At 34.9% G+C, this 26093-nt stretch overlaps 1 long non-coding RNA gene across 1 annotated transcript; it reads right to left on the reverse strand.

The window, feature by feature from the left end:
• Positions 1-1055: 1055 nt before the first annotated feature.
• Positions 1056-25916, reverse strand: LOC121739734. The gene is made up of 3 exons (XR_006037487.1): positions 25905-25916; positions 11978-11987; positions 1056-1171 (listed from the first exon to the last, which is right to left on the reverse strand). It is a non-coding gene; the product is annotated as an uncharacterized LOC121739734 (long non-coding RNA).
• Between the last annotated feature and the right edge of the window lie 177 nt (positions 25917-26093).

Here is a 26093-nt window from a genome sequence, read left to right on the forward strand (position 1 = left end):
TATTTTTCAATTGTCATGAAAATTTTCTAATCAACGTGAGAGTATTGAACTTAAGACGTTAATTTGCGATTTTAATTATTACAGAAGCCGTTCCGAAATAAATACGCACAAAATATTCATAATAAATACATTAAAGAAGCAAAACTAACAATGGACAATTAATTTTAATGAAACCACAAACAAGAATACGTAGACAAATGTTGACAAAGAAGGCTGTGCTCTCGCCGAACCGACGGGAAAGGGCATTCGACTTTCGAGCCACATCCAACGTTTAAACTTGAATTAAAATTCGCGACAACGGTCGACACATGACATTGTGATATTTCTGCCGTATTCATAATTAAAATTTTAAGTAAAATTATATCCTAAGATCCGACCGTAAAATTCTGCATGAATCGTTTTTTTCGATCAAATTTATTTTAAAATAATCTTTAGAGCGTATAGAATGGATTAATGTCGGATTGCCTTGTTAAAAGTAGCCGCAAGTACCTCTAACTAAGTTGAATGTTCATCAGATAAATGCATAATTTGCATGTATATATATTTTTTTAATTATGAATACGCATAATTAAAATTTTAAGTAAAATTATATCCTAAGATCCGACCGTAAAATTCTGCATGAATCGTTTTTTTCGATCAAATATATTTTAAAATAATCGTTAGAGCGTATAGAATGGATTAATGTCGGATTGCCTTGTTAAAAGTAGCCGCAAGTACCTTTAATTAAGTTGAATGTTCATCAGATAAATGCATAATTTGCATGTATATTTTTTTTCAGTAAATTTTACATCATTTGAAAGAAAATGACGTGAGAAAATAAGGTATAAATGGTCGCCAGCTCTAACGGCCGTTCCCAATATTTGATCTATCTCTGGTTTTGTCCTACTAGAGATAGGAATAGCTCACAATTGACATATAGGGTTTAACTCGAATTTGGTACCATGTTCACAAAAGTGGTGATCTGATGATGAGATCCTGGAGGAATCGAGGGGAATCCTTGAAATTTGTATGGAAACATATAGTAATTTTGATTTTTTCTGAAGCATTCGAGGTTAATGCTACCAAAAAGTAAGATTTCGTACCAGGTTATACCCTGGATCTGAAGGTACCCAACAGAACTTTTGAATCCTTATTAGATACAGATTCGGGGATTTCGACGTTGTTTAAACAACTGAAAGCATAAGCCAACACATCAATTTATTTGATCATCATCATCAAAATCATAATTATGCCGTGGGTCATCACATTATGACCCAATTATTATTGATGCTTTTCGTGATACTCGTATTTTGCATCGAAGCAGATGTTTTTGATGATTATTTCGCTGTTTGTGAACCGATTTTCAAAATTCTTGTGTTGTTGTATAGGATGTAATCTTGATTTTGTATAATAATTACGAAAGTGGTGAGCTGATGATGGGATCTATGAGCAAACGAGGGAAACCCTTGAAATTTATCAAAAAACTCATAGTGGTTAAAATGTTGTTTCTAGTAACTTAAAAATATGTTACGAATAGGAGAAAGTTCATACGAAGGTGTCTCTTGGTCCAAAGGTACCGACTTCAAATAATGAAGACTGTAGTATATACAGAAATAGTTATTATTTTTTTTACCTTGGAAGTTGGTTTTAATTTTTTGTTAAAAATAATAATTATATCTACCTACAGATTATTTTAAATTTTGAAAATTTTGCCTTTGTCTGATTAAAAATATCGACACTGCCAACCAGATGTCATGGTAATACGTCCGTTATAAAATAGGCTTGACAGACAAGGAATATTATGTTACATTGTGTATTTATACTCAAGGGCGTCGCCAGCCGATGGCGCAGGGGGGGGCAAGTTGACTTTACCTACTACAATTCATACTTTTCTCATTCTCTATGAATGAGAAAAGAATGTATGAATTGTTGGTAAATTCGACAGCACATAAAGCTTTTCACTTCTACTACGAGCCTTACATCTTTTACCAGATTTTAATATTATAGTGGTCGTTGTTTGCATTATATTTGGCAACTTTTTAGAATCTCTAGGGGGGGGCAGCTGCCCCTCCCTGCCCCCCCTTGGCGACGCCCTTGCTTATACTTCTGTAGTTATTTTGTTTTTATTAGTAAAAGTAAAAGAATTTATAAGCGTAAGAATCGAATATTATTTAGATCAAAATATTATGTAGAAAAATTGCATCAAGGTTTCATAATAATTTTTTTCACTTTACTCATTTACATAACTATCTGAAAAGTGCCCATCACATTTTGTACCTTCAGTATCATTTAATATTCTAACATTCCCAACCTATACAAATGTTTTCAAAATATAAAATATACCATTGTTTTAGTCCAATATGCAAACCAAATTGTATTCAAAATCACGTAAAAGGAGTACTAAATCCAATATCTCCTCAGACTTGTTGCTTTGGTCTTTATTTAGGTCGTGATATTTTGTGTTGCTGAGAATAGATGCAAGAACATTATATGTCGCTTACATTTGATATCGCGGCAGTCGAATTTAAATTCTATCTGAAAGATGTTTTGGGACTCTAAATACTGTCAGATCACAATCCTTAGTAATTGTCATTTACTTATAATATTATAAATGCGAAAGTGTGAAATATCAGCTCTACCTAAAAAGGAAAGTTTCCGCGTCGGAGGATCATCAGTCACGGAAGAGTTTTAAGGGGAGGGCGGAAAATATAATTGTTAAACTCATTTCCCAATTGAGATGACTTGCAAGATTTTTCTATTAAGCAAGAAAAATACGTTTATATTTTAGATTTAAAATATTAAGATTAGCTGAGGTGAGTGAGGCAAGCTTAAGAGGAGTCCACACCGCCCTTTTTTCCATACAAACGTTGTCCCCTGTTTCCTCCCTGGATAATGCTAGTAGAGTTATATTTTTTTCCTGAATATCTATGACCACAAATACGATGTCCCTATGTTATATTTTTTTCATAATTTGATTTTTAAATGAACGTTCAAAAACCCAAAAAAATGCCCAGATTTTCCGCTGTGTTCAAACACCCAGAAAACAGATTTGGCTAGATTATACAAAAAAAAAACATAGGAACACAGCTCAAGCCTTTCTTTAATCTTTAATGAAAAAAGAACTAAAATCGGTTAAGTTTTGGAGAAGGAATAAGGGGATAACGAATCGTTGATTTTCTGCAGTTGTCTCTATCGCGTTCTGCGGTATAGGCTTGAGATAAGGGTGACAGCTATAGGTATTACACGTACTTTTTTTCATTTCTCTAGCCCCTGGTGTATCCTCTTAATCTTATTTTTTATGTCTACAGTCATGGTCTTGACTCTTGATGTATTAAATGAACTTATTGTTTAATGATAGAACCTATAATAATCATCGTTTAAATAGAAGTCTTTGATAATAATATGACGACTGACGTACGACCGACGGCATTATTTCTATAGTTTTTACCCATGTTTGGTAGTATTTGCTATTCATAATCTTAACTATTTTCTTAGCAAAACTTGTGGTCAAGAATAGATGTACAGAAATATAATTATTAAGAGTAAGTACTAATCTGCAATATAAAGGCTGGGTAAACGGTAGGTCGGTTAATCCTATTTCCGATGGAGGCATAATAATAGACGACACGACCGCACCGAAGTTAGTAACAAAATAACATGCGAGCGACCAACTTTTCCTATAGTTCATAAAGTGGATTGCTCGAAGTTCACTTCAATAGCCAATCAATCCTTCCAACTCTGTAACAGATACTTAATTTGTTATTTCGAAAGATTTATACCATATAATATTATCATGTTATATTAAGTTCACCATGTGCACTGGTTTGCCTAAAGTATATTCACTATTCAATAGAAAATTTCTTTACCTTTCAGGAAAAAATACGCAAAACAATTTTTTTGGCCGGAACTGAGTCAGGCAAGCCTCTATATGTGCGTGATGAGGGAGGATTTTTGCCCTCATTACGTGTCATGATTTTTAACCGACTTCCAAAAGGAGGAGGTCATATGTTCGTCTGTTTATATTTTTTTTTGTATGTTCAACCATAACTTGGCCGTTTGTGGACTAATTGTCATGATTCTTTTGTTGTTGTACAGGGTTGAATCCGAGGTTGGTACCATGTTCACAAAAATGGCGATCTGATGATGAGATCCATGAGGAATCGAGGGAACTTCTTGAAATTTGTATGGAAACATATAATGATTTCGATTTTTTGAGAAGCATTTGAGGTAAATGCTACCAAAAAGTAAGATTTTGCACCAGGTTATACCCTGGATCCGAAGGTACCGAACAGAACTTTTGAATCCTTATAGATACAGGTTCGGGGATTTCGACGTTGCTTAAAGAACTGAAAGCATAAGCCAACACATCAATTGATTGATTGATCATTATCATCACAACCATAATCATACCATGTGTCATCACATTATAACCCAATTATTGGAATTTTCGTGATATTTTGCATCGAAGCAGATGTTTTTGATGATTACTTCGCTGTTTGTGGACCGATTTTTTCTTGTGTTGTTGTATAGGATATAATCTTAATTTTGTATAACAATTACGCGGTGAGCGATAAGCTGATGAGAAATTAAGGGAAATCCTTGAAATTTATCAAAACACTCAAAGTGGGTAAAATGTTGTTTCTAGTAACTTAAGCATATGTTACGAATAAGAGAAATTTCATACGAAGGTGTCTCTTGGTCCAAAGGCACTGAACAGAACTCCTGAACCTTTAAAGATAAAAGCTTGGAAATTGCAGCATCGCTTAGATAACTGCAAGGATTTACCACCATTTCGCTTACAGTAATCTCTTCTGTAGTAATATAATGTTATGGATAGTTAATATTTGTAGTGGTTATCTACGCATAAAGCCTTATCTTGAAGATAACTAACTACTCTCAAGGAATACTAAACTAATACTAATCTCAAGGAAATCTGTACTCAATTTTCATTCTTTTGAAGTCGGTACTGGTAAGTTCTATGTCAAGTATCTCAGTTCTGGGCTGGTACCGACTTCAAAAGAATGAAAATTGAGTACAGAATTCCTTGAGATTTAGTCGAATTTTGAAAAAGGCACTAATGAAGAATAAGAATTATTTCATACTTTTAGGTCATTTTAAGAATATTGTTTTTTCCTTAGAAGTCGGGTTCAATTTTTTGTTAAAAAATAATAATTTTTTAACTTGTTCCTTTCATTGTCTTCTTTGAACTCGTTTTCTATAAGTACTTATAGCGAATAAATAATTTTTTACCGCGGGAGAGCCATGCTTCGGCACAAATGGGCTGGCGGTAATAGGGCGGGGGAGGGTAGGGTAAGGGAATAGGGTACGGGATTGGGCCTCCGGTAAACTTGGCGAAACACAGTGCAAGCGCTGTTTCACGCCGGTTTTCTATGAGCGCGTGGTATTTCTCTGGTCGAGCCGGCCCATTCGTGCCGAAACATGGCTCTCCCACGGTAAAAAAGCATCCAAACGGATAGACCGATTTTGATCTAGTTCCTTTTGTTTTAAAGCTGACATGATCGAGAGTGTTCTTACCTATAATTCATCATTATCAGCCTGCTCAGTGCTGGACAATCAGGGTTTATCTGGTTCATGAAAGGCCGTTAGCAACTTGTAGTCGTTTGATGGGTATATTTCATTCTAATTCGTGACATTTGTGAATATATAATATACGTATACACATATTAATGGAAAGTTGACCTGGTGCTGCAGCATCACCTGGTAATCAATAGGATATCCAACTCCTCGCCAACTTAGAGCAGAGGTTTCGTGTTTGGGCTCATTTTAACTGTGCAACCAGTAAGAAGTAGATAGACTGTAAATATTTACATGCTGCTGCTACAGAATCACCTGGATTCTATAGGAACCGAGCTTCGTATGAACCCAAAGTGGAGGTTTCATGTTTGGTCTCATATTAACGGCCACATCGAAAATGACATTGATCATGAGAATATGATTATGTTGATAGGAATTATTCAGCACTATAACCAACACAAGTTTAAAAAGTATGAAATAAAATTAAGTTAAGAAATTTAAAAAACCCCGCCAAACAACTTTAAAAGGAATGAAATAATATTTACTGCCTTTAAGTTCAAATAATTCCTAACTTGTGTAAAGTAATATTTTAGTCCATAATTGTTGTCAAGGTGTGTCGGGGGACCGCTGATATAGATGTATGATTTGAGATTTCACATAACATTATAGTTTAAGGATTCACAGCGAACCGAATGGAGATAATCAACGACTTGGCGACTTTACCCAAGTTAGGAATTATTAACTTAAAGGCAGTAAATATTATTTCATTACTTTTAAAGTTGTTTGGCGGGGGTTTTTTAAATTTCTTAATTTAATTTTATTAGTAAAGAACTAAAATTATAGCGTCGAGGTTTAAGTCTGTTCAATCAAAGTTTAGTATTACACAAACTATATCATCGATACATTGTATAACACACTTGCTGACATATGCGACTGCATCCATCTGATGTGAGTAATTGGCGTCGAAGGCAATCGCAGCGGATATTAAACCCGACTTCGTGAATCGAAAACGTTGTGAAACATCCACAAACATTAGCCATAAATATCAATAAAATATACTTATAGGTTGTCTAAAAGTTAATGTTTAAAAGTTATAAAGACTTTATTGTTACAGTTTAGGAGTTGTAAAGTAAAAACTATTTTAGTTTTATTGCTGGAACTTGCTTCATCAAATTTTCATTGCCATGATATTTCACGAGTTGTTCGGCTAGCTAATGAATTGCTTTCGAGAAACCATCAAAGGCGAAACTCTCGGAGCGCGAATGATTGTTACTCCGAACTTTTTACAATTGTGACCGACTGTGTCGTCTACGGTATTTTCGCGGGGAGAAAAGTACATTAATTGTGTTTGTCGTTTGGCGAGTCAAATACTGAAAATGCCACGGTATTCGTAAATCACAACAGCTGGGGTGATAGCGGGGTTGGGGTGACCATTTTTTGGTGTTTCCACGGGAAAAATATTGCTGCGTTTATTTTTATACAGAACGTTATTTTAAATTGAAAACTCTTTTTGCAAAATTATAACAGGTTATTAATTAAGTCTAAAATAAATATAGCAAAAAAAGAAGCAAAGAGCTGTTATATTATAAGATATCTAAGGTAGGTAGAGAATATGTTTTATCTTCAGAATATTACATTATAATTTCATAATGTAATATTCTGAATATGAGATATAGGCACTTTATTAAATATTTCTCCCAGTATTTATAAAGCGTTCACTCCACTTCAATGAACGTCGTAAAAGTTTCTCGATAATTTGAGCTCTACGAAAACCGATTAATAAAATTTTAGACATAATATTGGAGCGAAATTCATAAACAATTATGGACTTAAAAGAATACAATAAAATTTTACGAGTCGGAGAGCCTAGGGCGAGAAAATTGAATATTAAACGGTTTTATGTCCGCTATTTTCGTGAAGTATGGTTACGGAGTGTGGGCGCGGGGTCTGGCCGGCAGTCTGCCACGCGACGCCGGCCGGCGACACCGTCTTGCCGTCGCACCGGCCGACAAACGCCGACACTCGCCGACACGCCGACACACGACAACAACTTCGCCGACATTCATGGATTGTGATTTGTTTTGTTGCTTAAGGTAAATACACAGTACACAATTTCTCATACGAGAAAATATAATTAAAAACCCACCCCTAAGTTCACTTGAAACGTTTCGGCAAAAGAAAAGTTGATAACAAGAAAATGCAATTTAAAAACAATCAACTTTATGAATGGCTTTATAAGCTTTTGTTCTTTGGAGTTGTGAAGAAAAGCGATGAATTCTCATGGCTTTTCTTGCTGCTTTGACACTGCTGAGCAGAGTCTAATTAATGTGGTCAACCTACAATTTTCTTTTCATTGTAGCATAAAAAATATATTTATAAAAGCAAACCCAGGTTAAGCCCAAAATCTAAATAGATAGTAAATTATACTTGAACGTGAAAACAAATAAATATAATCATCTGAAAACTATAAAATATCAAAGCTATGCATTTGTCGCGGAGAATTTTTCCCGACTTTTCCGTTAATTTCCAGCTGCCTTGATCAAGGGTAGACGTGACAATTAATGTCCGGTCGTGTAAGTTTGCTAAAAGTACTCAAAATTATTTATCAAGTAAAATTATTAGTTTGTGTTCTACATCCATGTATATTTTCACATGACTAAGGGGCTGTTTCACCACTTCCTGATAAGTGCCAGATAGGCTATCCACAACTTAACTCGACAGATAGAGTATGGAGAATCTGTCAGATAAGTTGTGGATAGCCTATGGCACTTATCAGGAAGTGGTGAAACAGGCCCTTAATGTAAATTTTTAGTCTGTCTGTTATCACAAAAAAAACGTTATTTGTTTAAAAAAAAATTAACAAAATATTGCATGGCTCTTACGTATGCAAAGTTTCGAATTATAACTAGGCCACTGGATATGCTCAAATATACCGTTACATACATAATATTTACAATACGGCCCAAGCTTGTTATAAAAGCTTGTTAAAAATTTCGTATGGATAGGCTAGGATATGTATGGATAGCTTAGGGTAATTTTTATCGGGAAAATCTACAGAGAACAAAATTGCATGCAACGCCATAAATGCTATAAAACACCGCGAATTTTATTTTGGGACTTATACATTATTATAAACGCTTAATATAAATAATTTATAATGACCGGTGCAGGAGACAGGTGGTCGGTGGGGTCATAAATTCTGAACTAATACAATTAACACCAGCCGGCCATCTATAACCTCATTAATCATTGATATCTAACAGATTGTTACTGTACGTAACTATTGTATATTATGGTAAATACTATAAATAAACCATAATAATTAAGCTAAAGAAATATTCATAAATAAATTATTATCAAAAAAACTTTTCGAAAAAAAGCTTTTATTTAATTACGGCAACGCACCTGCAGCTTTTCTGATGTTGCGAGTGTTCATTAAAAATAACTATTCCCGTATCTTGGATGAGCCGCCATATGAGATGTAGAATGACATGTTACATTCGTTTTCGAGTTACTCTCAACATTTAATATCCATATTGTAGGACTGGATAGAAAATAACTATTTCGCAATTTTGGATGGTCGGCCATATTAGATTTAAAGTGATGTCACATACCATATCATGCATTGTCATCCAAACTAAACATGTATGCAAAATTTCAGCTTAATCGGTTAAATATATCTACTTCAAAATTGAGTTCCAAAATTTCACCCGAACATACATACATAGCAAGTTAAATAAAAGCTTTTAAAAAAGGATAACTTTTCTTTTTGTATAAATAAGGTTTTCAATGTATATCGTTTCGATACGTAATAATCGTAGCATTTAGCTTTGAATTCTAAAGTTTCCAGTTTTACACAAACTTAAACCAGTAAAAAAATCTTATATTTAAATATCTACTCCAATAATCAGGAATAAAGAATTCTCTGGGAAAGCTTTTATTATAATTAGGGGGAAATTTTTCTGTATTAAGAGGAGTCAGAAAATGTATATTTTTGTCTGTTTAACATCGCTCCTGGGTATCTTAAACAAAGTAACTTGAGCGTGAACTGTCTTTGCCGCGGAAGAGAGTTTTAAAATACAATAAAACATGGCTGCTATTGTAAGACTGCGAGCACATTATTATGGAAATTCTTCCAGGTAAACAGTCGGCAACACGATGGTAACTCGGTTCGCTCGTTAGTAACACCAGCTTTCGGCGTTTTGAGCTCAAATTTAATTATTATAGCTAAGATTTCACAAACGTAACTTTACCTCTTAAAGAAATTTTTTAAAAAGTAATCTAAAATATTGGGTTCGCGTTCGCGGGAAGAACGGATTTTATTACGTTCTATAATACATAATTTTTCATTGGAATTAGCAGTAACAATGAGAATAAAACATTCGACCTTTTAATATTATGCTCTTATTATTGTACTGAACATCTCCGCAAATATTTTCACAGGATACAATTACGCTCATACGTTTACATGTATGAAAATAGGTCTCGCCTACCTATAAAATGGTATTAAGCTATTTAGGTATAATATAATTATAAGAGTACAATTATTATCTAAGAAAAGATTAGACACCGAATTTTTGGATAATTAATATGTATTGAGAGTTCATTAAGAAAATCGTGTTCATTTCGGTTATTTTCATGCAAAAATCTAAGTTGAAAATAATAGGATAATCACTGGCAACGATTTAAGGTAGTATGACTTATGCTCAAACTTTGACTAAAGGCATTAAACCTCTACATGATCATATTCAGGTTGAGCAAACATAGATCGAGCTCATAAAATCTAAAAATCGGCCAAGTGCGAGTTGGACTCGCGCACGAAGGGTTCCGTACCGTAAAAATAGGAAAATGTGAACATTTCAGGTGGCTACCTATATTGTCATCATTGGTACCAAGCAAAAAATTTAAAAAAAAAAAGATTGTTGTATGGGAGCACCCCTTAAATATTAAATTTATTTTGTTTTTAGTATTCGTTGTTATAGCGGCAACTTTGACAATTTCAACTCTCTAGCTATTACCGTTCTTGAGTTACAGTCTGGAGATAGATAGACGGACAGATATCGATGTCTTAGTAATAGGGTCCCGTTTTTACCCTTTGGGTACGGAACCGTAAAAAACGGCTAGCGTCCAAGGAATAAACAAACATACAAATAACCAAATATTTATTTTTGTAATGAAACGCAAATCAAATATTGGACACAGAAGCCACTACGGGCGAATTTAAACGATCAACGATTTGGGCCCGTCCGTACCAGCCCGGCTGATCTAGATACGAGGTAACACGCTCGTTTCCGTACTCGGCACGTATTTGTACCATATTTGTAATTCCTGAAATGTTGATTTTCTTCCTATCTAACGTACACTAAAGCAAATATTAATATTAAGTAATGCTAACCGGGATACAGTCATTGCTATAAATTGCTAGTGTACAAAACTCACGTTTTGTACACTAGCAAACAGCAATGACTGTATCCTGGTTAACATTACTTAATATTAATATTTGCTTTGATTTACGTCATGCAAGTCTGTCAAATCCATACAAATTTAGAAATGCATCTATGCGTCGCGTTGCGGTATGTATTGACCCTTACATTCGACAGCTGTGTCAACGAAGCTATTATTATCCAAGATTGATAAAATGTGCCTTTTTATGGAATTAATAATATAATTCACATAACGTTTCGCTTTAAATTCTTATGGCGCTTCCGAAATATATTTATGTAAGTACATTTTTATTTTTTTACAACGCTGCCTTTTTATTTCTTAAGAAAAGAAATAAAAAAGGATTCACAAACATTACAGATATTATGTCTCTGTTATCTGCGAAAAATAAAATCTTGTGTTTAAAGAGCTTTCCGCACATAATGGATGGATTAAATGTATACCACTCAGTATGACGCATTCAAAATGGAGGGCCCAAATCAATTGGATCAAAGAGCAGACGCTCGCGATGGTATATTTTAATGGAAATGTTAAAATATTGTATAATTTGTTAGCGACAAGAATACGGTGAAATTATTTTGTATATGCAACAATTAACTAGCAAGTTTCAGTCAACGATAGCAAAAAAGGATATGGGCGAATAGCCCATGGACTGCCCCAAATTTCATAATAAAAAATAAAAAAAGTTTTGATTGTGAACAAAAAGTTTTAAAACTGATAAATTCAACAAAAATGTTTGAAGTGCCAATGCGTATAATCGGATATCGAAAAACATAATATTTTTCAGGCGCAGCCACAGCGCAGCCGACAATTAACATACAAGCGCTAAGAAACTATATTTAATAATTAATTTGTTCATCGACATTCTATTGTGATAATGTTGACTTATATGAATATAATTCAACATGAATAGTCTCTAGAGCCTAGAGAATCTCATCAAATTTCTATGTTGCTGATTTAACATAATATTATGCCCTTAGTGATAAGTCCATTATATATTTAACTAGATATCGCCCGCAACTCCGTTGCACCTAAATTCGTATATCTTACCATTTTTCGAAAAAAGGAACCCGTAGGTTCCATTTTTTTGCAAAAATATATGCCGATACTTATCCCGATATCAAAGTATTTCCATACCTAATTTCAGCAAGATTGGTTCAGTTGTTTGAGCATGAAGAGGAAACAGACAGACAGATACACTTTCGCATTCGGCATTTATAATATTTAAATGAAAGTCTGGATATGGATAGTAGATAGGAAAAGGACTGGACCGAACACGGAACGAATTCGTATTTCATCAAAAGAATCGTGGCACTGATTTTCGGCACTTTTTGTAAGTTGACAAACATCTCCCCCCGCCAGTAAACCTCCAATCTGCGGATTAAGTCTTGCGCGATTTCATTTGTATTCCCCGCACGTGATGAATTACCCAGCTCACTTATTTTTTAGGGTTCCGTAGCCAAATGGCAAAAAACGGAACCCTTATAGATTCGTCATGTCTGTCTGTCTGTCTGTCGTATGTCACAGCCACTTTTCTCCGAAACTATAAGAGCTATACTATTGAAACTTGGTAAGTAGATGTAGTCTGTGAACCGCATTAAGCTTTTGATACAAAAATGGAAAAAATATTAAAATTTTAAGGGTCCCCATAGGTACAACTGAAACAATTTTTTTTTCATCTAACCTATGCGTGTGGGTATCTATGGACAGGTCATCAAAAGTCATATTGAAGTTTCCTATATAATTTTTTTCTAACCTGAATAGTTTGCGAGAGAGACTCTTCCAAAGTGGTAAAATATGTCTCCCCCCCCCCCTCTAACTTCTCATGATAAGTCTAAAAAAAATATATGATCTACATTACTATAAAAACTACCAACGAAAATTGGTTTGAACGAGATCTAAGTACTTAGTAGTTTTTTTTTATACGTCTTAAATGGTAAACCTTAAATTAACTGTCATTAAATCAACTGAGATATAAAAATAAATCAAAAACCTCATAATTTCATAAAAATAAACCTTACTGCGGCTGCGGAACCCTTCATGGGCGAGTCCAACTCGCACTTGGCCGGTTTTTTTTATTTTCCTGTTTGCAACGGTTTCACCCTCTTGAAAAACTTATAATTATTTTTTTACGTTTACCAAATATTATTTCTAAAGAAAATATTTGTAACCTTCGACGCAAACAGAGTTTTGTGTTAATTAATATTATGTTATAATATGACGTATATGTGTGTCTATCTGTGGCGTCATAGCTCATAAATGAATAAAAAGATTGAGCCTTCTGTTTCAAATCTGAAATGTTATAAATTGTTAGTTCTTTGTGTTAATCTTTATCATTAAATAAAATTAATAAAATATTTTTATTTCAGGCTTCAACCTATAAAATTATTATTATTATTATTATAAGCCTCAACTGTCCCACTGCTGGGCAAAGGCCTCCCCCAAAGACTTCCATTTGTCTCTCTCCTGCGCCACCGCTGACCAGCCTGGCTGGAATGCCTCCAGCTCATCACGCCATCATTTTCTAGGCCGGCCTCGGCAGCGGCGTCCGCCTTCAGGTGCCCACTCTGTTGCGATCCTTGCCCAGCGGTCGGAATGCATACGGCCAACGTGACCCGCCCAATCCCACTTCAGCTTGGCAGCCTGACACATACATACCACACCACAACCTATAAAAGTAATTTGTAAATGTGCTAGTAAATTACCTATCGTGGGTTTACTTAGCGAAGACTAGAGAGTCTGACTACGTCTCTGATGTTTTACAAGCTCTTTGTGTCCTTTACCACGAGTCACGACCTATAAATCTACATATGAATTCATGTGACGGTTAAAACACAACTAATACAAATAATACAAACGAAAAACATTATTCAATTCTAGAATTTTAGCGCAATAACAGTAGCTTGTCAAGTAACTACCCCATTTAACTTTAATTTGTTAACGAATTTCCAAAATTTGCCTAGACTCAACAAATTTTAAACAATAAATAAACGGAATGTAACGAAAACAATAATACATAATAGACAGTATTAAACTGTCTATTGTGTATTATTGTTTTCGTTGTTAGACAAAGTTACAGAACTTTTTGTTAAGGCATTTAACGACATGATTAAAACATAATATTATAGAATTTTCGTTACGTTGTTTTGAAAATATTTTGATCCGACAGACATAGTTGACATAGTGCCCCTATATCCTACTAATATTATAAAGGCGAAAGTTTGTTTGGATGTATAGATGTATGGATGTGTGGATTTATGGATGTTTGTTACTCTTTCACGCAAAAACTACTGAACGGATTTTAATGAAACTTTACAATAATATAGCTTATACATCAGAATAACACATAGGCTACAATTTTAACCGACTTTCAAATTAGGGGAGGTGTTTTGTTCGTTTTCTTATGTTCAATGATTACTCCGCCGTTTGCTAACTGATTTTCAAAATTTTTCTTTTGGTATATAGGGTATCACCCCAATTTGGTATTTTATTCACAAAAGTGGTGATCTGATGAAGGATCCATAAGTAATCGAGGGAACTCCTCAAAATTTATAGGGAAACATGTGGTGACTTCGGTTTCGTGAAAAGTATTCTAAGCATATGCTACCAACAAGTAAGATTTTGCACCGAGGTATACCTGGTATACCGTGGTTCGGAAGGTGCTGAGAGAACTTCTGATCCTTTATAGATACAAGTTTTGGAGTTTCGGCGTTGTTTTAAGAACGGAAGGCATATGCTACTATGCAAATTACATTCATCATCATCATCATCATCACTACCATATTATTATACCATGCATCGTCCCATGGTTATGACTTATGAGCCTATAATGACCCTGTTATTGGTACTTTTCATAGTCTTTTAGATCGAGATTCAAGTATGTCAAGCGATTATTAAAAAAAATCTATACCTACCTAATATTATGTATGTTTATGTTTGCTTGAACGCGTTGACTACAGGTCCGATTTAAAAACTTATTTCAGTGTTAGATAGCTCATTTATCAAGTAAGACTATAGGCTAAATATTATCACGCTTAGACTAATACGACCGAAGAAACTCAGGAAAATGTGGTAAAAACGGAGGAAATATAAGAAATTACCAACTACTGGAGCAATTTTTATGGCAATATTAAGCACAGATATAGAGTAAACCAAGTGAAGGGAGTAGGGACATAAGCTATTTTTTATGGGAAAATGTACGGTTTCTGTAAATTCCTAATTTACGCGGCCGAAGCCGCGCGGGACATCTAGTGATTTAAATATAGCAGTAGAAACCTAAAATATTTAGTCTGAAATTAAATTAATCTAAAGTTCTTAAATTCTAGACATGAATTAAATAGATCATAAAATAGTTCCGAGAAGAGGAGAGCTTAGAATAATACGTATGCAGATTAATCTTACCTTCAGCGAAACTTCTAAATTAATTAATTTATTTCGATCTTAGGTCCTTCCCTAAGGTGAAACACATTCCGAAACTTGTTGCCTCAAGTTGTACATCCACCCACATAATATTCCATTCGCCTGCCTCTCTCGTACCATCAGAGAAATTGATTCGCACACAGATTAGAACCTACAATATTATTTGGTCGTGTTATGTCAGATCCGTGTTTATTCATGATCTGCAGGCTGGGCTTGACGTACCCCGACCAAATTACGCAAGTCTCAGTCTCATCTAAAAATACCTACAACGTTGCACGAAAGCAACATAGATTATGCTCGGGTTACCATTTAATATTGATGGGGCAAATGACCCTTACCCCGCTACATATTATTACTACCTAAGTATCTTAAGAATTTACACTAACATAGAAATAGTTAGATAAGCATAATATTAAAATCGTAATAATATACTTGGGTTTTGTGAAGGCGCTTTTCCTGTCAAGCTGGAAACACGCGCGCGGCCAGGAGTACGACATACATGCGCGGCTGATTCATAAAGTTAATACCTAGCGGAATAGAGAAACAAAGGCCTGAGCAAGAGAGATGTCACTATCAGTAACACTGCGTGGTAAAAAGAGACGTGCGATACATGACAGCAGCACTCTTTTTTGACGTCCAGTCGGCACGTACCGCACGTTGACAATTTAATCTCATAGAAATCATGTTCAATCATGCTTGTGTACGTGTATACGTACACATATTTTTACACACATGAAACCAATTTTGGTTTCGTTTGACAGCTCGAGATTGTTGCTCTATTCCGCTAGGTATATTAACATTATGGGCTGATTACACGGATGACAGAAAAAGCGCCCTATCGCACCTCATCCCACTTTAAAGACGTATATTCGACGATACCATGACATTATAATAATAATCACTAGTTACAAAAAATATTATTATTATAAACATTTTCCGAGTCCACAAAGATTAAGTGTTTACATTTTGTAACTGCGGTTTGTTACACCCACGTGCCTTTTGGAAAGTAAAACAAATACTTTTAACAAACCAATGACATACTGTGAAATAAAAAAGTTACACGTGAACGAGCGAACCCAAAACACCACAACAAACTCACATAAAAACTTTGCTTTTTCACAGTATCAAAGTAATCTTGTTATCACAAAATTTGATCCGGCCCTTCACAAATATAATATCCGTCCAATGTAAAATCATGAAACGCCAAAACTTGTGTTAAATTGTAGCGAGGTTCGACCAAACCGCCCTGCCCCTGTCTAGGATGGAAAGTTTATACAAATTTGAGTTAACGACTACGCCTATCGCTTTAGTCCGGCCATTTATCACAATCTACAGACCGTCCGTGACTCGACAAAACCGTTTCGGGAATCGCTATAAATGGACTTTAATGTTTCATACAACAAAACATGATGTGTTTCACACTCGTCGTCCTCGTTTAAGCTTTGATTTAATATATTATTAACCCGTCAAGCCCCAGAGCACCGGTGATCGCGACAACGAAAGATTTCCAAGAATCTTCGATCGAAGTATTAATAAAGTTAAATGTTATCCGCAATTTTGATGTACAAACATTTGTAATACGGAAATTATTACTATACACAGTACACTTTTCATAGATCTTTGAAATTTTTCCGTGTCAAATTTCATTATCATTGTTTTAGCGGCTCAATAACTAACAAAGTGTCAGACAGACATTCGCATTTTCAATATAATAGTATGGATTGTGAAACTACATTATTTTTCAAGAATATTGCTAATATTCCCAAGTGAACAAATCTAAAGTTCGTCTTCTACACTACTATTATAAAGAGGAAAGATTTGATTGTTTTTTGTCTTAAATAGGCTCCGAAACTACTGGACCGATTTGAAAGATTCTTTAACTATTGGAATTCTACATTAATTCTGCTGAACATAGGCTAAATTTTATTTTGGAAAAAAATAGATTTCCGTAAGATATTTGGGATTTTCGGACGCAAGGTGTAAAAAATCAACCAGAAATGTTACTTTTTTCGCGTACGCTGCCTAAACTATAAAAGATAGAACCATAAAATGTTCTAAGTAATTGTAGATCTTTTAAATATCTACAAAAAAGTCCGCAACACACTATACCTATCTATGTTGAATGAGGCACAATAACCATTTTTTTATTAAAAAATCTTGAAATGTTTTTGGACTACATTTAAATGCCTTTATTTTACTCATGGCATTAATTCTTATCAAAATAAATTATTTCATTACTAAGTACAGTTAATGTAGATAATATTTGGTCTTTGAATGATTAAAATTGGACGTTTGGTTTTAATGTTATGGCGAAATTAATATATTACGATTTCTGCTGCACGTTGCGAATTGGGCGTCGTCAAGGCGCGCCGCGCGGGTGTGCTCGCCCCGAAAGTCCACGTAAATATTAATAATTATTATTACCTCGATCATGGGAATCGCAGACACAATAGATTTATAATATAATAGTTATGCGACAGCCGGGTGCCGCTTCATTGATGGGATAATATTATAGTGCTTCATTAATTCATTACGTTTTGAATGACTATTGACTAAGAAATAAAGATTGAAAAAAAATTATTTAAAAATCAATGTCCACCCGTGCGAAGCCGGGGCGGGCCGCTAGTCTAAGTATATGTATAGAACCTACCTAACAAAGCCGAGAGCACAGTCGTTAGTATGTAAAAGAAAATAATCAACAAAAAATCTCTATGTTTGATATTTTTTGTTTAGCTTATGAAGGTCACAAAGCTAGACTACTTTAGTCCTAAAACCCAGGCACCAATCTCACAGGGATCTCACTTTTGTCCTAAAAATGAAACCTAATAAAAGTCTTCAGAGTGTGATGAAACAAAAGTCGCCCCAGTTTCGAGTTGGTCGTTTTAGGTAAACGAGTTTTCAACGGATATTAGCAGCTGAATCAGCTACGACTATTCAAATTATTTTTAACTGTGAGAGCAGTCGGCGTCTCATGAATTTCCCAGCCAAGTATACTTAGGCGAATAGAATTTTCATTTAAATCAAGTGTATATTTGCTTAGTAAAATATTGAGATGGGATATATTTTCATATATTTTTTTATATCTATGGACGATGGCCCCGTGCTAAGTACCTGAAGGACTTGTGTTACGGGTACCAGACAACGGAAATATATTTAATACTTTTATGTTATACATAATATACTTAAGATTTTTATTATATCATACATTTCAATACACATCCAAGACCCAGGAACATTGAAAACTTTTTATTCCGTCGGCGGCCCCCCCGCTTGCGCTACCAATGCGTCACCAACTAAGCCACAGAGGTCGTCAATTTTAAAAGCCTAATGCTCTGCTGCAAAATAAATATATTTTGAAAGCAACAGATTGATACAAAAATATTTGGTTATAAAAAGAACCTGTAGAAATTCGTGTTTAACGTTAAAAACGTTCGTCACATTATATAGTTTGCGAAAAGTACTGTACAAAATTTTAAAAACACACTGAACAAACCTTTTGACAAGTTCTTGATAACAGCGAAGCTGAAAAAGGTTTTATAATTAAAAGAACATAATAAGCAAAATTACGCAATGAAAATGTTCGTAGACGTTCGTGTGCTGAATCAGCAGAAATATTACAAGGTAACATCAATCGGAAGCCCCTCAAACAATGCTTAGCTAAGGGCTCCTTCCAACAAATTAAGAGGCACTTCCATTTTCAATTAATGTTTTTTTTTTTTATTATTTCTTCGGAAAAGTTATAGTTACTGAAAAATATTAAGGTAGGTACTGGTAATCGCGGATTCACTAAAGTCGAAATATATTATTATCGCGATTATATTTTGTTATTAACACAGAGCACATAGACAAGCGGCATCGTCGCTACAGAGAATCCATACTTCCATACTAATATTATAAGTGCGAAAGTGTGTCTGTGTGTCTGTCTACTACCTCTTTGCGCCCAAACCGCTGAACTCTGAACGATTTCGCTGAAATTTGGTATGGAAATACTTTGAGAGGGAAAAGACATGATATTTTGCCCGGAAAATTGTACGGTTCTCGGAGTTACGGGTCATCTAGTAAATAATAAATCGTTAATTTCTTTGTTCCAGATACCGTAATGAAAGCGAAGGCGTATATCACATAATGTGATCCGCTTACTGACGTGATGCAATTAGTAATGGTAAACTTTTTAATCATGTTTGACGTGGTGTTCGTATTCTTCTTGTTCCTGATCGCGGTGACGTGCATCATGAACTACATGCCCGGGCGGAGACGGGAGGAGGTTTTAGAGGAGTTAGGGAATGACGTCATTCCCCCACCACCGCTGTTCGCCAGCGAGGAGCCTTGTAGCCGTGACACGTACGTCGTCATTACGCCGCCCCCGGACAACGTGCGGACGAAAAACGGATGCCCCATACACGTCGTGTAGTTAACAAATCAAACGTAAGTACCCATCCATACTATTTAACCTTTAACTGACGACGTGAGGCCTATAAGTGTGAAAATCTACGTCGGTAGTTAAAGAATGCGAATGTGTTTTTCTCAATTTTAACCGCTGAATCAACTTGATTTGGTACGTAGATACTTTTCTCTCTCTAATCTCGGGAATAGGGTAGTTCTTGTTGCAAACCTGTTCGTTTTTTTTGCTATAAGCGACTAGTAATTAATACAATTATTAAATAGAAGTAATAATTAAACCTAGCTAAATGCTAATCCATATTGAAATAAACTATCTCTGCTACGCCAATTGCCTACGAAACTGCTACGAAAAATTCGTAGCAGTACTTTAGTAATTTGTAAAAGATTGAACGCTATTTCCAAATGTATTAAAAAAAATTTTTTGGCATCTTCATAATATATGTTTTTATTTCTTTCAGAATACAGAACCGTAGGAGTTTATAAAGAAGCCTTATGAAATAGTAGACATCATAATGTAGAAATTTTTACCAAAATAGAGGAGTTAAAAATATGTAACCATAATAAGGAAAGACTAATATAGAAGAAATTGGGACTCAAGTGTTGATAGTAGTATTGAGTTTCGTAGCTAGTTAATATGGCCTAAAGATAATGTTACTTTTGTTAATTATTTTTAATTCATGACAGTTCAAAATCAAATAATTTATTTTTAAAAAGTACTATAGTTTATTTAAATAAATCTGAGCTCTATCAGAGGTAATGCGACGAGTATGGTCATCCGCATTTCAATTTTTAATGAAAGTATTTTGAACTTTTATGAATCCGTTATGTATCCTAAAATGCACAGACTGTAAAAATACGAACGTGACCATAACGTTAATGAGGGCCATCTCCCGAGGACGGACACTGGAATTATTTCCGCTCGTAGCGAGGACACATCTGAAGATTTTTCGGTCGGATTGCCAACTCACAAAGAAATTGTTGTCGTCAAACAGTCGACGAGTATTTTAGGTCCTTCTTACACTCGTTATGTAAGTAAATCAAATATCATTATAGAGTTTGTATAAAATCATAGCTAACGAATAACTAATCAAGTGTTCAATGTTACTGAGAACAAAAATAATCTAAGGTGTATGTGACTGAATATTAGATAATTATATGATAGTATAGTGATATTATGTGAATAGTAACATGCTTTTAATGTGCCTATAAGTTACATGTTTCTATAGCATGCAGAATTATGTAGGCACCTCGTTCTGAGGGACAAGATTATTTCTGTGTGTTATATAACAAGCTCTAGATATCTCTTCCTACTTTGTCACGCTCAGCTCCTATGGCTTCATGGGATTTAAGCGGATTTTCGTTATAAATAAACTAAAGGCGACAATTTTACTTACTGAAAAATAAACAGAATTTGTATTCTACTAATTACTAATGTGTCAAAATTAAGGACCAGAAAGTAGGACCATCGGAAACGAGGTGAAAAAAAATATACGTATGGCACTCGGAGACTACCGCGGTAAACACCGCGCCAAAGTCTGGCAACGCCGTAGCGCTGTGCCGGTCGGAGACCGGAGTTATCCGGAGTGGGGTGGGTTGGGTTTTTTCGTTTCGGAATTTCTTGATTCGGTCAAAAGGAACCAATATTGAATGAAGTGACATATCTTAGGATGGATAATGGATTAGTTGAAGCCTTAAAAGATGGGATCCAAGCGGCAAGCGGCCGCCAATAGCCATCGACCGACGCCATTTTTTTTTCGGTCGCGGTCGGCGTTCGCTTCCGGGCGTTGCGGCAAAGATCGGAAAGCCACCACTAATTATATAATATTTGCAATACATGATGCATATTTTATTTCATTCATTTCCACTGCTTTCTAGTTTCTATTACAATAGAATGTCTATATCTTCTATGATGTTAAAAATATGTATCTTAAATAGCTACAAGTCCACAAACTACAAAGCCGATTTTGTTATTGTTGTTCCGATAAGAAAAATTAAAATTATATTATATCAAAAATAATTTATTATTAGCTTATATTTAAGTTTTTTATTTTTATTTTGTAAGCAATAATCATTGCCTAATAGATTTTATGCAGGTAATACTGTAATCTGCGGGCTGATTCACGATTTCCGTTCAACTCGGAATCGGAAACTTTACGTGCGATCGCTAGTCTAATCTAAGCCGCGGCCGCAAATGCGCCTATCGTACGAAGCTTTGACCTATGAGACGATACCATTGGTGATTGGACGATACACGCAGATCGTCCAATGGTATCGTTTAAAGCACGAACCACTACGCAGGTGCGGCCCGGGCATTAGTGCGGCGAGCGTTTATTGCTCCATATCGCGCGATGAAGTTTCCGAATCCGAGTCGAATTGGGCAACGTGAATCAGGATTCAGGGCCCTGAACTGTAAATTAGGTGTAAGTTATGGTAAATGAAAGACAATACATATTGTGTTACGGCAAATCTCATATCGTTCTAAAATAATTAGTGTATTTATAATGAGATATACTAACTACGTTATAACTTATAAGTTAAATTATAATAATATACGTTATCGTGTCGTGGTTGGAAAATCGGAGGAAAGGGCACGTCTTCCTTTAGTTAAAAAGTCTCAAATTATTACTTTTCATACATAACTGTATGATCATTTTTTCAAGTAGAAATAACATTATTCGTGGCTTTTAAAATGTTATTGCAAATTGTTTGAAAATTAATTAACTTTTATTGAATTTCAATTTAGTCAAATGAAGAGTGTGGTAAATAAAGAGGAATAATTCATTTCTTCTCAATTCTCGAAGCAAATTAAAAATATTGGACTCGCAGTGTCAGTTTGAGAAATAAAAGGGTCACCTCACATTGCCTTGCCCATACAAAAGTGAAAAAAAATCGTCTTTCAGCTCTGCTACTTTTACAGTGAACCTTGTAGAGACAAGGAACACACCCTAAAGTATTATCACTCATTTTTGTTACACCCTGTATAGTTTTGAATAACATCAGAATAACCAAGAACTAGCTGATCAGTGATCCAGTAGTGCGGCAGCAGCGCGACTTGTATGATACTAAAAAAAGTTGAGCGGCTGGTGCGCTGCTTTTTTTATATAGAAGTCGCGTTTCTGCCACACTACTAGCGACTTATTATGAAGGCACCCGAAAGCTGAAATGCAAACATAACATTACTAGTGATTTTTTTACTAGTTGGGCAAACTGCCTACTCGTAGCTTACTTCGAGCGTGTACCGAAACTTTAGTTGAACTTTACATACGGATTAATTAAAAGTGAAATCGCGTCAAAGCTTTGGTTAACCAACCACGACTGCAACGTGCTAATTGTTAACCCTCATAGTTGTACGATTAATTAGGCCGTTTGTCCGCCGCCGCCGTCACCGGGACGTCACCGACAACATTTTGCTCGACGTCAACCATAAAGTTATTATACCTAGCGGAATAGAGAAACAAAGGCCTGAGCAAGAGAGATGTCACTATCAGTAACACTGCGTGGTAAAAAGAGACGTGTGATACATGACAGCAGCACTCTTTTTTTGACGTCCAGTCGGCACGTGCCGCACGTTGACAATTTAATCTCATAGAAATCATGTTCAATCATGCTTGTGTAAGTGTATACGTACACATATTTTTACACACAGATGAAAACAATTTCGGTTTCGTTTGACAGCTCGAGATTGTTGCTCTATTCCGCTAAGTATATTAACTTTATGTGTGTCTCACGCAATTGAAATCTACCAATTCAGTACAAATCAAGCATCGCGTTGCGGTTTGAATTGAACCTAGGTCATAAAGTGTCATTTAATTTAATTTTTGACGGTGACGTCCCGGTGACGGTGGCGGTGGACAAACGGCTTTATTGTTATAGTGCGAAATAATAAAAATAGGTCGCAGGGAAATTCTCAATTTTAATTATATCAAAAGTCAGCCAGCTGATGAATGTTCAGTTGGGTAAATCTTGGATTAAATTAATTAATGAAATCATATAACTTCCTTGCAGTTAGTGTAAATTTTTTGTAACTAGAATAATATCGTATGACGTTTGTCTAGTTTCTTTTTATTGTTTTATTTTTGTGTAAGCACGGGAGACGCAATTATATACGTTTTTTGAAATCCGTTTCTTACTGTCAATTGATTACTAAATTTTAAGTCTTGTATATTTTTATAATGTTTATTTAATTTCCAATTACCCACTAACTTTTGTCTGAGAAATGTGTAAAATAAATAATGATAGCACTAAACAGTGCACAAACTATGCTTTTTTTAAAGTAAACCTACCTTAAAACATGGATAGTTGAACCCAGAAAATCTTATTTATATGCAAAAATATTTTTCTGCTAGTCGGAACATCTTGTCACAAAAAACTATGTTTTCTAGGACAACAAAGTATGCAAAACGTTTTGAAGCCACATCTCATTAAAATGGAAGTCATTAAAGAGATATAGAGCGTTTAAATCGGTTCAAATCCGACTTTAAAGTTAAGACATATGAATTAGTGTTTTTTGTACCACATCATGTATTCGAGAATGATGAGAAATAAATGTAATAATATGTAAATTACAAAAAAGAAGTACGGAAACTTAAAGAGGCTTTAAACATAAAAAAAATACTTTTCTTAAAAAAATCAGGTTGATAAGTAAAATAATAGTTTCATGAATATCATCAAATCTACTTAACAACAATAGAATCGCAATATATAGACGTCCTCAATATAGCGAAGTGCGAAACAAAGTAACCCAAAGGCCTATTATATATATATATTGTCTATACCAGGGGTTCCCAAACTGTGCGCCGCGGCGCCGTGGTGCGCCGTGGAAAGGCAAGAGGGGCGCCGTGAGTCGATCCACCATCAGAGTTAGAGTTAGGTAGAGTTAAGGTGGCGACTAACCCTAATGTGTCGATTTCATAATTCATTTTTATACCTGAAAATAAGCCCCGAATTGTTTCATTTTCTAAAATTAGATACTACATTATATTTCCGAGAGTTCGATCTGAGCAAAAACACGTCTAATAACACGTACAATCATAAAATTTTCTCGATAGAAAAAAATCACAAAGATGCATCTAATTTTCACGAATTTTTCATTTATTGCCATAACCATGCATTGAACTAAGTTAATATTTTAACATATTGTATAAATTCTATCATTGAGAGATCGACCAAGCGGATTTTTAAAATGTTGTATATTTATCGAGTTATTGAGAAAAAACTAATTTGGCGATAAATCCGCGTCGTTCTTTTTCACCTGGCATATGAAAGACAGGCGTGAGTGTGAAGAGAGAAGGACGATGTTTGATTTTTGGGGTTAGTCGCCCTCTTAAAGGCACCGTGACAAAATCTTGTGACGTGTTATTGCGCCGCGCCGCAGGATGAAAAAGATTGGAAACCCCTGGTCTGTACCATTGGTCTAAAGTCTATACTGTCAGATGACATAATATTATAGACAATCAACCATACGGTTGAAACTGCTATTTGATTGAATGACTAGCATGTTCATTGAATGACGGCCGATGAAAAATTTTAAGGTAAGATTCATTATGTTATAGAAATGCGAGAAAGAATCCGTGCGATTAAAATTCGCAGTATGGCAGTACCTTATCGTTTTGTAGTATCATAAATGCCGACAGTATATATTGATTGGAAAAGAATACGCACTAGTATTTTTTTATTAGTACAATAGAAACAAAACCACTTTTTTCTTTATCAAAGACAGAAACTTTCCTGCTATCTTAACGAACATACTATTTTCTAGGATACTGGATACCCATAGATTTGATCAAAATCACTGCTAAATCGATGGAAAAGTTTTAGTTTCACTAAAAAAAACGTATTCGCGTATGAATAGAGGATGATTGATGGTAAGGATAATCTTCATGTCGTATTCCAATCTATGTATAGATCTCTACAAAACTTAGTATAGTGTTATATATTGTATGAGCCATTTGCACACTTCGTATTTCCTAACATGTTTTTGCTAACTCATCAGCTAATATTATTATGCTTAAGTATACAATATTTTGAAATTATAAAGTAATTGAATTAATGTTTCCTAAACCTTTTTTTTTTTAATAATTCATGCCTTATTATTTATACTAGAGATCACCCAATGATCGAAATTCGACCTTAATTTCAACGACATTAGGACTACTACCTATATTTTGTAAAAAAAATATTGACTTTATCATATTTTTTTCAACTCTGTCTCTGGGACTCAGCTGATCTCAGACTGGCCGTGTAAGCATTGTCTAATAGTATAGATCTAAAGGTAAGACCGCACTAGGCGTAACTGAACTGCAGCGGAACTGCGCGAC

The sequence above is a fragment of the Aricia agestis genome, chromosome 2 (assembly GCF_905147365.1).
Source record: "Aricia agestis chromosome 2, ilAriAges1.1, whole genome shotgun sequence".
Taxonomy (NCBI): domain Eukaryota; kingdom Metazoa; phylum Arthropoda; class Insecta; order Lepidoptera; family Lycaenidae; genus Aricia; species Aricia agestis.